Source organism: Xiphophorus couchianus, chromosome 14 (genome assembly GCF_001444195.1).
Source record: "Xiphophorus couchianus chromosome 14, X_couchianus-1.0, whole genome shotgun sequence".
NCBI classification, from domain to species: domain Eukaryota; kingdom Metazoa; phylum Chordata; class Actinopteri; order Cyprinodontiformes; family Poeciliidae; genus Xiphophorus; species Xiphophorus couchianus.
In genome coordinates this window covers 23,940,509-23,957,162 of record NC_040241.1, presented here as the reverse complement: position 1 = coordinate 23,957,162, position 16,654 = coordinate 23,940,509, and positions in this window count along the sequence as shown.

Sequence of the window (16,654 nt, the reverse complement as noted above, 5' to 3'; positions counted from 1 at the left end):
GCACCAATCTGATGGCTGAAGGACCAAAATGACAGATTAAAAACAACAAATATTTTTTGTCATTGAGCTCATGTGTGAATTTATTCAATAATTTAGCAGAAAAAAGTGATTTGAATTAAAATTGTTGCTTGTTTTGTCACTATCTAATTTTCCAGTTAGCGGTTTAACTAACCGGCATCATCAAGGGTCACATCTTAGAACTGGACTTCAATACTAACCATCAAGACAAGAAGCTTGGTGTGGAACCATTAGGAACCGTTAGCGTTACTTTCTTTTGTAATGCAGACCTTGAAATATTCTCAGTTCTTTGAGTTCTTGACCTTCTTGACCCGTCATTAAAGTCTCCATTCTGTCATAACTCAACCTTCACAGTTGGACACAAATCCTTCCACTTTTCTCCTCACTTTCTGTCAAAAGCTGAAAGTCATTCAGAGCTGATGGAAATCAAAACCAGAAAACTGGACTGACTTTGATGAAGTTCAGCAGGAAGCGACTTCCTGTGCCCTGAATTATTCTGCTGAAACTCTGAATGATTCTGGTCATTAATCATAAAGTCTCTGTACTGTATAAAAATCATTCATCGAGGTGGAAAATATTTAATTAAAATTCATCTAAAGGACGCTTTTTTTAATGACTTGGAAGTTTAAGGATGATTACCCACAATGCACTGCTTCTTTTAGGGCGCTCTATCTAAATACATAAGCCAGAAAAAGTTCAAATGCATCTGCTGTGACAACCTGCTGCTTTAGTTTCTGATATTTTCCTCAAAACAAAACTTTTGTCCTTAAAGAAAAACATGAAGCATAAATGTTTTATTCAGTGACTATACAACAAACATTAGAAAGAAAAAACAGGTGTTGATCTACAAAATAAATAACTGAATAACAATAGAAAAATAAAATAACCAAACAAACAAGAAGGTATACATAAAAAAGTTTAACATTAACAAAGACAGTAGAATACAACAGAAATATCATTTATTTTATCAGTAAATGACAAATGAACCAGGATTTCTGGAGAAAAGTTCTTTGGACGGATGATTTGGACACCAGGGGAGAGAAGATGTTTTACATTCCTGATCTTCCACAAAGGCTCATTTTACCACAGTAATAATAATAATAATAGAAGCTAATGTTTGTTTTATCATTCCTTGGAGTTCAGAAACCAAAATGTGCCGAATCAGGCTGGAGTTTGGTTCAGCGGTGAATCAAACTAAATGTATTTTTCAGTTTCTTCTTCCTGGTAATCACTCTTAAGGATCATTTTTAAATGTTGGATTTTTTTTTCCGACAGAAACGATCCTGGTTGTGTTAGCAGTTAGCATGTCTCCTCGTCTATAGATGGGTTTTCTCCAGGTACTCTGGTTCCCAACGTTCATGTCAGGTTGTTTGAGTTGCTCTTTGGTGTGAGAGTTGATGTCAACTAGAGTAAGAAATAATGGACTCAACATTAAATTTCAATCTTTTGCAGCTCTGAAAATGTAAAAATCCCCAAACCTCACTGAGTGCGTGAGACAGATGCAGAGTTTTTCCGTGGTTTGTGGTTGTTTTTCTGATCTGAAGTGTTCATTCTCAGCAGATCTTAATTAGGATGGATAAGTCCTCAGGCTTGGAGAACGAACTCTCTCTAGACGCCTTTCATGCAAACAGTGTTTGAGATCCAGTTCAGTTTGTTTTCCACCTGATGATGAAGGCAGATCCCAGAGCCTGTTTACATTTTAAACCCAGCAGAACCGCCTGGTTTCATTACATTCTCATCATTTAACACCGGAGGGTTTAATGGAGCCGGTTTTCTACACTTTCACACACTAACATTTATAATTGGTGTCTTAAATCAAGTTCATGAACTCACTGGGTTTATTTTAACTCAGCTGTTGAGCAGAGTGGTGAGAATAAAAGCTGCTGCTCTTCATTAAATCAGGTTAAATGTCTCCTATTTCTGTCTGTGATAATCAAATTCATTTGTATTTGCTAAATGCCAGTAGAAATGTTCTTTGTTGAATATTTATTTTTTGTTCTTGGCGTCCCTGCGACAGACTGGCGACCTGTCCAGGGTGTACCCCGCCTCCCGCCTGGAACATAGCTGGAGATGGGCACCAGCAACCCTCCCGACCCCATTAGGGACAAGGGTGAACAGACAATGGATGGATGGATGGATGGATGTTCTTGGCGTTCAGAAGCAGACTTTATTGTCCTCATGCTAACGGGAAGCTAATTTGGTGTAGCATTAGGGGCCAGTGTCAGTTTGGAAAACCTTCTTGTTCCCAGGATGTGGGTGAACAGCCATTCACTGAAAACAACCAATCAGGCGGTTTCCTGATCACCAGTTTGGTGGGTTTGAGGACTTTATGTTCTGCAGTGATTGCTGTTTGTCTGGTGACTCATCCCGTTATATATTCACTGCTCTCACACTGGAGCTAACAATAAACCTTTAAGTCTCCTTTATCCATATGGAAATGTTCCTTAGAGCTAAAGCTTAAGCTTTTTCAGAAACAGGAAATGGAAATGAAATGGCCAAGCGAAAAATCTGCAACTCTGCACAGAGTTTTCATGGTGGGCGATGAAAACTGTGTGTAACTGCTGGTATGTTTGTGCAAATGGGACCTGCTCAAGTTTCTTTTTCTAAGTTGACTCTTAATTAACTAAGTATTTTTCTTCTTGTGAATAATCTTTCTGCCTGTGTGGAAATCGGCTACAAGTTGTTCATAGATTGAAGCTCCAAAATCAAAAATGAAAAAAGAAACCAGCGTTGGAGCAGCTGATAGGTTCAGTCTCTGCCGCCTTCGGATTCTCCCACTCCAAACTTTTCCATTATCGCTTCAGCCTCAGTCTGTACGGGTATTGGCTCCTCTGGGAGGAGAAATAAACGGACAGACTCCTGCTTCAACAGGTGTGAAGCAGCAGCAGCAGCGAGGCATCGATTAAAACCTGCTGGAGGTGGAGAGCAGGAGGGCCAGTAACTGACAGGAACTGATGAACCAGGCTGGAAGAAGAGAAACAGACGTCTTATTTCAGTCCAAACACGCCGGGTTGTTCTCAGCTGACGGGTTAATGGAGGAGCAGAGACCTGCGTCGCCCTGCGTGACCAAACACCAAAATCCAATTTCATTCTCTGCTATAATGACTGAAGCAGGTGGGAGTCAATTATAAGCTGCAGCGTTGGCTCTGCTGGTGTTTTAAGGTTCAGAATATGATAGCGCTGAGCTAATTTTCAAGGGTCCTTGTTTAAGCAGAAGCTGGGAGAAGAAATGGAGGCCGGAGAAGAAACAGCTCAATTAATCTGGAGGAATGAAGGGAAAACTTTGACTTGGAAGTTTTTATCCAGGCTGGAAACAAACAGAAGATGTTATTAAACCATCTGAGGAGGATAAAACCATGTTTGAGTTTGAAATTCATGAATAATTAATGGCTGGACAAACAGATACATGCATAAATCAATTTTCTGTTGATTTTATGCAACCTACCGACACAATATGGTGCAAAGCTGTATAGTTAAACCACAAAGATGCATCGTTTTCAAGTCTTCCAGACCAAATGAGTCCAAACTTTCCACCTTTTCCTGCAATTAAAACTGAAAATCTTTTATTTTCTTTCTGCCACTTTTAGCTGGAAAAATAGATTTTTATAATCCATTCAACTTTCATCTGTCCTCCTCCAACTTTAGGCTCTCCTGTCTTCGTCTGAAGTGTCTAAGTTGGCTTGAAGATTTAGATACAAAAATAAAAACTTAAAATGTTTTATGAGATCTCATTGCCATCGTAGCACATTAGAAACAGATACTGAGACATTTGGCTGTACTTTGCAGATCATCTCAACCTCAATCAGTTTGAATAGAGAGATGTGATTAATTTTCACATGCAAGACTTGGGTCCGGACTTTGACTAGACCATTCTGTTTTTCTACTCCAGACAAATTTCCATTCCCTGGTTCTGCTGGGGAAAGAAACATCCTCACAGCTTGATGCTCACCAGGCTTAACGCAGAAAGTCACTCCTGACTCAGAGGGAGGAGGCCACCAGTTTCTGGTTGGAAACATAAATCTTTTAGAGAGGGCTTCTGGGATGTTGGCTAAAAATCAAGGGACTCTCTGAGGCTCTTTGCTCTCACACAGGCCAACATATACAGCAGTAAGTCATGAAGAACGTCTGGATCAACAAGGGAACTTTGGAGGAACAAGTTCCGTTCAGACAGGATGATTGATGAAAGCAACAGAAAAAAATCCCAACAAGACAAACCCAACACCACCAGGCTTTCATATTTCACCCATAAACACAACAATTTCCTTCACTAATTATCTGCCCCATAAATAAGACATTGTTTTGCCAAGAGTGACTCCTCACACAATCCTCCCTGGAAAATCAAACTCCCAATCTAAACAAAACAGGAGACTCAACTTGAGATTCATCAACAATAGATGGAACAAAGAACCAAAAACCTTACAAACAAGGTCAATACTAAGATAGAAACCCACTGAAATATGATCTTAAGATGAATTCAGGTGTTTTAAGTTGTTTCAGAAGAACCACCGGAGGCCTGTGTGTGACAGAATGTAATTAACTCATAAGTTGTAAATGTTCTCTCCCTGAGCTGAAGCTTAACATTTCATTTGTTGCTGTGACAACAAATGTCACTGTGGGAACATTTATGGCTTGGCAGAAACGTCCTCCGAGTCCAAACCGTTCAGAAACCTGCTGCAGCGTTTCTCCTTCCACAGATGGGAACTAAAACCCGGCTGTGTAATCGGCTTCACCTCCACCGAAACGCCAAAGACTCGATGAATAATAATTCAGCAGTCACAGCCGGGCATGCAAGAGCAAACGGTTACCGCAGCCAAATCCAGATCCTGTGTCAATCTCTGAGAAAGCTCCAGATCCAGCGATTCAGACCCAAACTGGAGGAAACGGGCTGAGAGGCTGAAGGTGAGGAATCAAACACCTGTTTGTGCTGCTTGGCTCTCATCCAGCACAAACAGAAAACGAAGCTCCGCCGCTGTTTACCAGCCTGCAGGGACTCCCACGGCGAGGCGGCCCTTCACTGCTGCCTTCTCCACGTCTCTCTGTGGGGAAGCATTAATTGCTCTGTTAAAGTGGGACGAACTCCTCCTGTGATGGCTTCATCCATCAACACTGACTGCTTATTAGGCTTCATCTTCATGCAACCTGCTTCTGCTGCTGCGCCATCAGTTGTTTACTGCTTCTGTCACAGACAGTCATGTGTTTAGACTGGAAAAACATCAACTTAAGGCAAGTATCAGGATGTTTGTAGCACCTTTTACAGCTCTAACCTGCTTAACATCTTAAAACAAATAATGGACAAGAATTCATCCAGTTTGGCCAAAGGAACAGGAATAATATCTGGATATAACTTTGCAATAAATAGTTGTGGCTCTGCAGAGATAGCCAGACATGAAGCTAATGTTTCCAGCTGTCTTTGTTCCTTTAATAGACTCTTTGTCCATTTTCTACCTGAAATCCAGGTTATTATTTGGACTTTGGTCATGATCTTTCATCAGACATCAGGTTTTATCTCATCAGCCTCTAAAGGCCCAATAGATGTTTTACTGCTATCTAATGTGTTGCTGTGGTTGGCTGGGATGACTGAGTACACAGCCCTGTGGGACACCGTTGGTCAGTGAATTTGGGAGAGGAAAAGTGGAGACTGGAGAGTTTTGTAGGAAAGTCTTTAGTCCAAAGGCAGATGGTGGAAAAGAGTCACACAGAAAGAACCATGTTGGTGAGAATATCCTGGAATATGGCGCTAAATGCTGAGCTAAAACAAAACTTCAACCTTTTTTTACGGTTTGAGCAAAATAAATGTCAGATATCAACAGATTCTTTTCTGATCTAAATAAAGACGAAGACTGGAAAACGTGTATTTGGATGTTTATAGTTGTTCTAGCCCTCAATATTCTGGAGTCATTAAAGTTTAAAATTATGTGGATTCAAACAAAACATTCAATCAATTTAACTGAAACACATAAAACATGCAGGACATCAGTCACTTGAGTGTTGCAAGTGAACTGCTTGGTTTTGGTTGAAAAAGGTTTTATAACCATTAATGATTCTTCAAAACAATAAAACGTCAGAATCAATCCTGTGATGGAGGGAGAGCGAGAGGAGCGTTTGAACCGGCCGCAGAAAAAGAATCAATCAGCTGCAATAATTACACCTTTGGAAAGGAGGCAGCAGGAGAAAGTTTAATCTGATCATTACATTTAGAGAGAAAACATTTTAAACAAATGAAACTGTCTCAAAGTGTTTTATCTCCCAAAAGAACCATAAAGCTCAATAAAGGCATTAAATACTCTGTCAGGATCTGTGTTTTTCTGTGTTTATTTAGAGTTTTCTGTGTCCTTGAGTCTCTTCGTTGTCCTGTCCTCCCCTTGATTGTTCCCGAGACAGGTGTGTCTCGTTTCTGTGATTACCCTCCCGTGTATTTAACTCCACCTGTGTTCCTTGTTCCTCGTCGGGTCCTTGTCGTTGTCAGTGTCTGGTCTATTCGTGGTCAGCGTGTCGATGTGCCTGCTGCTCGTTGTTTGGACTGTGCTTTATCATTAAAATCATCATATTCATCTGACCTGGGTCCGCTGCGTCTGCCTCACCACCCGCACTTCATGACATACTCAGTAGATTTTCTATTATGTATTTAATCTCTGCTACCATTCTGTCACTTCTTAATATGTCCACCTTAATTAAAAAGAGAGTTTTATATAGAAGATGATATTAAACTCCCTATTGTGTCCAAATTATCCTCATAAATATATTTATGGTTTCTGCTTCAGGCCTGAGTGAGAAATTATTTAACTTTAGAGTTTTATGTTTGAAGTTTCATTTGAGTTTCTGTTTGGATCATTTCTTTCACAGATTCAGCTTTAGTTCAGGCTTCTGTTTGTTTTCTACTGTGTTTATTATTATTATTATTATTATTATTTATTTTAAGGTTCTTTAGATGTTCCAGATTTGGGATCTTCCTCTGCCTGGTTCTCCCTCAGCTGCTTCCACTTTCTCCTGATTAGCTTCTTTGGTTCCTGGTCGTTTCCAGTATTTAATCCCGTTTGTCCTCGTTGCTCTTCACTGGTTTCTTGTGTTTCTTTCTCCTGGTCTTTGCTCCAAATCTCATGTCTCCTTTTGATCTTTGCTGTAAGTCATTTCTTTACTTTTCATTAAACCTCCTGCTCTGCAAATTACCTCTGGATTCTCTTTAATCCCAATCATGACATGTGGTTGGATTAATAGTGACTAAACTAAACTAACACCTTCCTTAATGAAACAGAAAACATGTGAAATGCCAGCCTCACTCCTCAGACTTTTAGTTTAGATAGTTTTCTCCTCTTGCTGTGTTTGTGGCCAATCATCCTCCTTCCTCCACCAGCCGCTGCCTGGTACCTGCAGAGCAATCAGTGTGTTTCACTGATTTGACTTTGTGAAATATTTGGCTGAACCTGCAGCGGGGGAAGACACTGAGAAGTTGTTATTGTCTGCAGGCATATCTGATTCCTGTTTCTGATTCCTGCACTACGCTTCTGAAGAGATCTGGTTTCTCACACATTCAAAACAACACTGTGGTATTTTTGTCTCTGTCGGTACAAAACTCCAGGCAGGAAGAGGCCGACATGGAGCCAAGTCAGTTTCCAGTTTCCAATCTGATAAACAGTTGAAATGTTTAACTATTAGTAATACTTAGGAATATTAAACAGGAAGTGTTTGTTTGGTGATTATGATGCTGATTATTACAGGTTGGAGTTGTGAGGTTTTCCTATAAAAAGGGATATAAAACATGCTGACAAATTTCTTCTGTTTTTCTGTCTTTGTTGCATCTCAATGTTTCAAATCATCACGACAAACTGAGCTGTAAAACACTAAAAATGCAGTAAAAATGTAGATTTTTCAAGATTTTTGTTGGGCAAATGTATAAAACTTTCTTGACCATTTAATATATAAATCTACCAAAAGTTTAAGTAGCAAATTATTTTTACGTTTTTGATCTCCTGGAAAAACATGTTTAGAAAAATCAGGCAGTAAAAGCTTGAATGTTTCCTGAAGCTAAATAAAATGACAGTATAATCAGACAGTTCTGCCTCCGCAGCACAAATGATGGGACTCCAGTCTTTCTCACCCCGGCTGCAGTAAATTGATTGAATAAATGGTGCATAAACATTTGGGTCAGTCCATCTTGTCACATAGAAACAGCGGTTGGCGGAGCCATCAGATAAAACACCAATTCAGCTCGAAGCGCTGATGCTCCAATAAATCCATAACTGCCTGCCAGGCCCCCTGCGGCTTCGGCCCAACGCTGGTCATTTCCATATTTCAGCCCTCAGCATCCATCCGTCTCTCTGCTGGGCGATGAAGAAAAACCGTGTGAGAAGTGGAGGGATTCTCAGCTGATTTCTTTAATAACTAGAACTAATAACTAAATAACTAGAACTTCCTGTTTCATTTACCTCTGAAGTCTGAATATCCAAATTAGCAGCGTTCTATTTAGTCGAAGTCAGGATTTCAACATGGCAAAACCCAAGTAGTTATTGCTCACCATACATTTTATGAACATTTTAAGCTTTACTTTCCATAACCAAACATCACTTTTCATTTCTTCAGTTTAGAGTTGCAGGTGTTACATGTAACTTTAATTTTAGACGAACTCTTGCAACTGTGTCTTTAAAACAAACAAGTTTCCACCACAGATTATTACTGTTGATGGGAGGAGCAGCCATATTGAAACACAAAGTCTTAACTCGGATGGTCGGAGTTGATCCCTTTTCCCATCAGGAAGTCCGACTTCAGGAGGCGTTCAAGTTGATTTCTCTGACTGGGAAATCGGAAACTCGGAGTTCTGACTAAAAATGGAACGTATTAATAGTACTGGGGCTCCTGATCCAACAAAACATTCCTAAACAAATTATCAAAATGTTTTTCTTATTTTCTGTCCAATCACTCTTTATAACTGGTTTTCCTCATGTGCCACTGGAGTCCCAGTCGGTTCCACTCAGTCAGTCTCACCTGTTCCCACTCCAGTCGGTCTCTCCCAGTATCTCCCAGTCTCTTCCAGTCAGACTTTCCTCTTTCACTGATTTTCCTGCAGGGTTTTTGCTCCTGTTTCCTCTTACAGTCCATGTTTATAGTCTTTTCTGTTTCTTTCATCTTTTTCACTTCTCTGTTACTCACAAGATGAGTTTTGATAAATTACTCATGTGTTGTTTATATAATTCAAACTCTGTGATATTCCCCACTTATTTGTTCATCTTTGATCATCTTGGATAAATCAGTTTTGTCTCATTCTTCAGACTCGTCAATGTGAAATTGGTTCAACCCGGAACAGAAACCCATTCCAGCTGCCAGTTCTCATCTACTGATCCACAGATGGAAGCCCTGAACGCGTGTTTAGTATTTTTCTCTTTCACAGTAAAGCTGAAACTGATGGTGGAGGTGCAGAAACTCCTGGACATCAATATGTCACAAATCTATCAAGTAAATGTGTGAGGAAGGAAAAATGTTAGTCTGATCTGCAAACACCAAACACTGAGGTAACATAACAGGAAAACTAACCTCCACTTCAGAGAGCGTCCAACATAAACTAATTCATCTATAACAAGTCATAAAAAGTAAAATCTTGCAGATGCAGAGTAGAAAGTTTGGCTTTTATTAGATAGATAGATAGATAGATAGATAGATAGATAGATAGATAGATAGATAGATAGATAGCATTTATTGTCATTGAACAGAATTCAACGAAATTTCCATTGCAGCTCCCGTGCAAAAGGTCAAATATATACAGTATAAATAAGCAAACACACAATAATAATAATAACAATATATACAACTAAATTAACTAAAGGCACTCAACCACACCAAAGAAGTAGCAGCAGGTCCAATTATGGCAAAGTACAGATGATGTGACAGTGCAAAGTGCAGAACAATATGGCTGTGTGGGGGTGGGGGATATGTATGTGTGACTGCGAGGTTATGATATGTGTGGGAGGGGGGGCGGCAGGGAGTAATGGCTCTGACGGCTGTGGGGAAGAAACTGTTTCTCAGTCTATTTGTTGTAGTCCGTATATTCCTGTACCGCTTGCCTGATGGCAGCGGCACAAACAGTCTGTGGCCCGGGTGGCTGGAATCCATGGCTATGGATCCAGCTCTCTTCTTGACCCGGTCTGTGTAAATGGAGTCCAGGTCTTTGAGGGGGCATCCCACAATGCCTTGTGCTGTTCTCACCACCCATGTCAGTTGTTTCCTCTCCAGTGCTGTGCAGCTACCATACCACACAGTCATGTTGAGGCAGAGGATGCTCTCGATCATCGCCCTGTAAAAGTTCACGAGCAGCCGTGAGGAAAGTCCAGCCCGTCTCAGTTTCCTGAGGAAGAAGAGCCTTTGTTGTGCTTTCTTCACCAGGTGGGAGGTGTTTGTGTTCCAGGAGAGGTCAGACGTGATGTGGAGGCCCAGGAACTTGATGTTGTCCACACGTTCCACCACTTCTCCATCTATGAGAAGGGGAGTGTGAGCCGTCCTCCTGGACCTTCTGTAATCCACAATGACCTCCTTGGTCTTCCCTGTGTTCAGCACCAAGTTGTTGGCTGAACACCACTGAGTGAGCTGCAGAATCTCCTCTCTGTAGTGGGTCTCGTTGTTGTCTGAAATGAGACCCACTACTGTTGTGTCGTCCGCGTACTTCACGACTGTGTTGGTAGGGTGGATGGCCACGCAGTCGTGTGTAAACAGGGTGAAGAGAGCTGGGCTGAGCACACAGCCCTGCGGCGTGCCTGTGTTGAGGACCAGTGGGGACGATGTTGAGCCACTTATTCTCACCACCTGAGGCCTGTTGGTGAGGAAGTCTCTGATCCAGTGGCACAGTGAAGCGGGCAGCCCCACCTCGAGTAGCTTCAGCACCAGCTTGTCTGGGATGACGGTATTAAATGCTGAGCTGAAGTCTACAAATAGCATCCTGACGTAGGTGTTGGGATGCTGCAGATGGGTCAGGGCTGTGTGCAGAGTGATGGAGACAGCATCCTGCTAGTAACACGAGTTATTGTTATTGAACCAGTTATTGTTCTGCCAGTAACTCTAGAAACCAGAACAATCTGTAGTATTTATATGATGAGTGATCGTGATGGTATTCTTGACCTAAAGTACATTTTCTTTAAAAATATTTTTCTATTTGTAGCCAACAATCTATGTCAAAAACCATCGACTTTGAATCTTATTGACAATTTGCAGCAGCTCTGCCTCCAGTCAACGACTTCCACAGCTTCTTCTTCTTCTTCTTCTACTATTAGACTCACTTTCCCTCAGCAGCACTTTACTACAATCAGTCCTGTCTGTTACCTCTGGCGACGGCTTTTCTGCCGCTGTGAGTCTGTCAGATTTGAGGCCTCACGCCTGTTCCCTCAGGCGCAGCTTCATGGGAAACTTGTCAGTCAATGTGACGCATGGCCAGCCAAGGCAGCATTAATAATTTGGTTTTGCACACACAGTCATGCCTGAACTCACACACAGACGGCGTGCGCAGGGCGGCACAGACCCAGTCAGTACAGCGGCTCTGTGGGGAGGCTGGAGATAACTTAGCATTGTCTGATGTCTAATTAAGAGTCTGACCACCTCCACAACAGCTGAACGTTAGTGATGAACAAACTGGGAATCCATTAACAAGATACCAGAGTGATTGATAAAAATCCATAAAGATTTCCACTGCTAAGTTCAAGTCTGGATGGATGACCTAGAGCTGCTTTGCTAAGCTGTTAGCATTGCTGAAGCAGGGATGTCAAATTTACATTTTGAGCCAAATCAGATCCTGAATGTCCTCAAGGCTGGAGCAGAATATAAACCCATTAACAAGCTGCTAAGATATGAATAAGTAGCTATTTCTGCCTTCAGTAAGTAATTATTAAAGTTAACTTATTGAACATCTTTTCACATTTATGTCATTTTGCAGTTTACACACAAAAACTGGTTCAGTTTGATTAGAAAAACAATATTTAAGCACAGAACTGTCAGCTTAAAGGTTTTCTTTAGATGTCCTGCTACAACCTAGGGGGCCACATAAAAACATTATGGCGTACCAGATTTGGCCCCTGGGCCTTGAGTTTGACACAATAGATTCCAGACTGTAACCAGCACAACTAGTTAAAGGTAAAGTTTTGATTTGAAAGGTTCAGGGAAACGTTTTACAGACACCAAGACGGGACTGAGCTGGTCGTATCGTAACACCTCCTGTAAGCCAGAGGTTTCCAAACCTTTTTCTATGGGGGCCAAAAATGTCAAGTTGAATAAACTGCAGGGGCCACACAAATGTTTAGTATTTTTCTCCTTAAATATGTTTAAACTTTTTATTTTTACCTGTTCAAATATAAACTAAACTCACAATAATGATTAATGAAATAAGTAAAGCAGTCAGATTGTTGTTGATTTAAAACATTAAAAATGTCCAGATGTAAAAATAACAAACCATTTTATATTTATGCTTTATGACTTGCTCTTTCTTTATTAGAGAGCCTCTCCCAGCATCTTTGTTGTCCCATTTACTATTAAAATAAAGCAAAAACCTGGATGGACACTTTGTGTTGCACTGTAAGACATTAAATTATCTTTGATCAGTGAGAACTGCACCTTAACATGACTGAAGTCTGAAAGGTGTCCAGTTTATCCTGACAAAGGGTGGAACTGTCCGGTCAAGAAGCAGCTTCCATCTTGGATTAGTCCTGACATGTGACCCTCCATCAGAAGCTAGCATGAAGCTAACAGCTTAAAGCCCCTGGGAACTGCAGCCTTTCTCTAGGAAGACGTGTGCAGAGCCTTAAGGTTGTCAGATCATGTTGTAATTAGTTATTTGCATTTGATTGGCCTCCTCCTTGGGGAAACTGTGATTACACGACCTGAACCAGTCATTTCAGAGATCATTGTGTTGATGATTGTAATCTGTGTGACTTGCAGCACTTTACTGAAGATACTGAAAGCTGCAATCAGCCCCATCTCGCCTCCCGCAGCCTGTCAGACGGCGTCGGACACTCTGGCAGGAATCAGCAGATGAGATAATGACTGGTTTCCTTCACACACATCCAAAACCTGACATGTTCCTACATTAAAACTGGCACACTTTAATATTCAGCTTTAATCACTGACTCATAAGCAAACATGTTCCTTCAACCCACACTTTTTAACATTTTGGTGTTTGGTATTTTTACCTGAGGATATAATGAATAAATCTTTTTCACTTGTTTGTGTCTCAGAAGTTTTTTCTTTCAAGATCTGGGCAAATTTCCAGTTTTCCTGCCCAACATTTCAGGTGTTTATGCCAGGAAGTAGCGATTTATGTTGAGGTACCAGAAACTGTCGGTGCTTAACTGGAGGAGTTCAAAGGTCACTGTTTATTGGAGATGAAGGGATGAGGCAACATATGGATGGATGAATGGATCGGGGCTCTACTGATGAGGTGAAAGGTCGACCGTGTGTTGGTGAGATGAGAATCAGAGCAGAAGAGGCCAAACTGAGATTCATCTTATAGGGAGGAAATATTTATTTAAGGATGACATGAGAAGCTGAATAATCAACATTTTACATCAAACTTATTTAAACATTTTTTAAAGATTCTGAGCTCCAGAGTCATTTAACCAACATGGATGGATGGATGGATGGATGGATGGATGGATGGACGAATGGAAACAGTTTTCTGTCTGTTTTCCATGCAGACCTTAAATTGTTAACTTCCTGGTTTGCCTGGATATTTCAGAATATTCCAGATGTTTTCCAGAATATTCCAAAGTATTCTTGTCATTTCCAGATGTTTCCAGATGTGTCGGATCAAACTGAGTTAGTTTTTTTTATTTTTTGGACATTGTTAGGAAAGTGGAGAGCGTTAATCCTCAGAGGGAATCGTTCAGAGCCTCTCTGTGTTTTATCAGACAATAACACTTTCTCCAAATATTCAGTCATCATAGCAGTATTATTATTATTATTATTATCTTCTGGTTCTCGTTATTGTTGCTCCGTTGGGAGGTATTTGTTAAACCGAAAACAACAATGCTGGTGAATTTCTGAGAAACTGAGGGAGTCGAGTCCATTCCCTGTTTGGTTTTCCTAAAGCCTCTTGCTCTGCTCTGCTGTTTGTTTTTATGTGTTTAGATTGTCTGAGCTGCTGAGACTTGTTTCCTGTCTGCAGGACATATTTGCATTTTAACGCACAGCCCTTTACATCCAAGCCAAGATGCACAAACACTGAAACACAAAGCAGGTTGGCTCCCAGTGGACCCTGGGGATGAAGCCCGTCCAGCCAATCAGAGGTGAGCTGAGCTGCTGCATTACTAATGAGAGCGAAGGGAAAAAACAATCAGCAGAAATAAATACATGAAAGCAGCAGCTTGTGTTTTATTAATAAAATACCTCTGGGATAAATAGAGCAACAGGAGAGAGTTAAACTATGAATAATAATGACCAGCACCAGAGAAACTGTTTACATTCACACCATAAACCACAAAGTGTTTTAGTACTTTCATTTAGAAACAAGACATGTGGTGTATCATCACTACCACCAGAGAAAATACCTGATCTGATACTTTCAGAGGAGAAGAACCAATCAGAAGACATCGCTGTGGAAAAGAACCAATCAGAAGACACCGCTGTGGGTGAGAACCAATCAGAAGACACTGCTGTGGGTGAGAACCAATCAGAAGACATCGCTGTGGGTGAGAACCAATCAGAAGACATCGCTATGGAGAAGAACCAATCAGAAGACACCTCTGTGGGTAAGAACCAATCAGAAGACATCGCTGTGGGTGAGAACCAATCAGAAGACACCGCTGTGGAGAAGAACCAATCAGAAGACACCTCTGTGGGTAAGAACCAATCAGAAGACATCGCTGTGGGTGAGAACCAATCAGAAGACATCGCTGTGGAGAAGAACCAATCAGAAGACATCGCTGTGGAGAAGAACCAATCAGAAGACATCGCTGTGGAGAAGAACCAATCAGAAGACACCTCTGTGGGTAAGAACCAATCAGAAGACGTGTGGATGTTATCCATGCTGGAGGTGAATACTGAGCAGCTGGTCTTTGAGCTAAAAGTGTAAAATGTCTTTCTTAACGTTAATCTTATGATCAATACTTTGGTTTTTATTTCTGTTTTGATCATTTATCTGTTTATCTTCCTTCTTCCTGCCAGTTTGCCTCTGGCTTCAACAGCTGCATCCACTCACCTGTGATTAGCTCTTCTGCTCCCTTTGCTACTCTTCCTCTGTATTTAAGACCTTCATTGATCAGTGGTAACCACCGGCTCCATATCAACCCCAAAATATTGAAAAAATATCTGTATTTTAAAATACACACTCTCTGCAGCCTCCACAGGAAACGACCTTTGACCTGAAAGAAAGAGAAAATGATTCTATGGTTTATTATAGAGTGAAACTAAAAACAAAACCTACATTTTTATTAATCTATTCTATCACCACTGCTGCAAATGTAAATACCTTCAATTTATTCTTTGTATTAAGTTGTTTTATTTCTCCAAATATTTCTGTTCAATAATCTGTGAGAAATCGATCAGAAAACAGAAATATAGAGATTTTCTAGAGCGTCGAAGCTTTTAGTTTTTGTCAGCCTGGGAAAGTGAGTTTTCCAGTTCCTCTGTCTTTAAAATCACTAAAGCTTTAACAACTGAACCATTTTTATTTTTTCCAAGCATTCAGAGGCGATAGAAGAAACTTGGATTTAACAAAACATCTAATGTCATATTTTGCCTTTTCAACTCTGTATTAAAGTTGAAAATCCCTGGTAGTCATTCAAAAACTACTTACCTGTCAAATGAATCCTTCAGCCGCTGCGAGTGGAAAAGTATTTTCTTATTGTGCTGACAAGAAAATTAAAAGTTTTCTAAGCTGCTTTCAGGCCATCGTGTTTTTATTAAGAGCAGAGCGACAAAATGAGAAGCAGGCCGTGTGTTTTTTTATCTGGCCTTTTGGGCCATTGAAGAAAACATCTTTAGAAAAACATAAATGTGCCTTTTGGGTTTTCCAAACATTGCTGGTTAATTAACTTTCAGAGAGAACAGCTCTGACTGGAGGCCAGTTGTCTGATCAGTTTGAATTCGTGTTTATACTCAGGTTTCTCTTCAGCTTTCAGGATGGTTTTAAAAGCTCCGTTTCAGTCTGTGTATAAAACACAAGCAGTTCCTCTGGATAACCGTTTGAATTATGGCTGAAAAATGTGTGATGAAAGCTCTGACTCTGCGCCTCGGCCCGGGGACCTGAGGTCTGTTACATCATGGCTCATGAAGCAGAGCCCCGATAAATTTATTGGACATGTTTAAAAGGTCTCACAGTCTCCTGTATAAAGGTTAAGAGATGCTTTATTTCACTAAAAACCACGAGAGAGAGAGAGAAGAGACACGGTTGTCTCTAAATATAAAACAGCTGCAGGAAACAGAAGGTTAGGATGCACCAGAAAATGTTTCTGTGGTTTATTATAGAGTCAAACTAAACAAATACCTCAATAAATCACTTCATTAGTCAAGAGTTGAGCTTTTTTCCCTGAAAAGTCTTGAAATGTTGCTGAAAACAACTCTTTTACTAAGTAAGCTAATAAATTCTGGTTCCTGTTTGTCTCTAAATCAGTCACCGCTGGTGTTGTTGGTTCAACGCTCCGTTTCTGGAGCGTTGCCCCCTGCTGTTCGG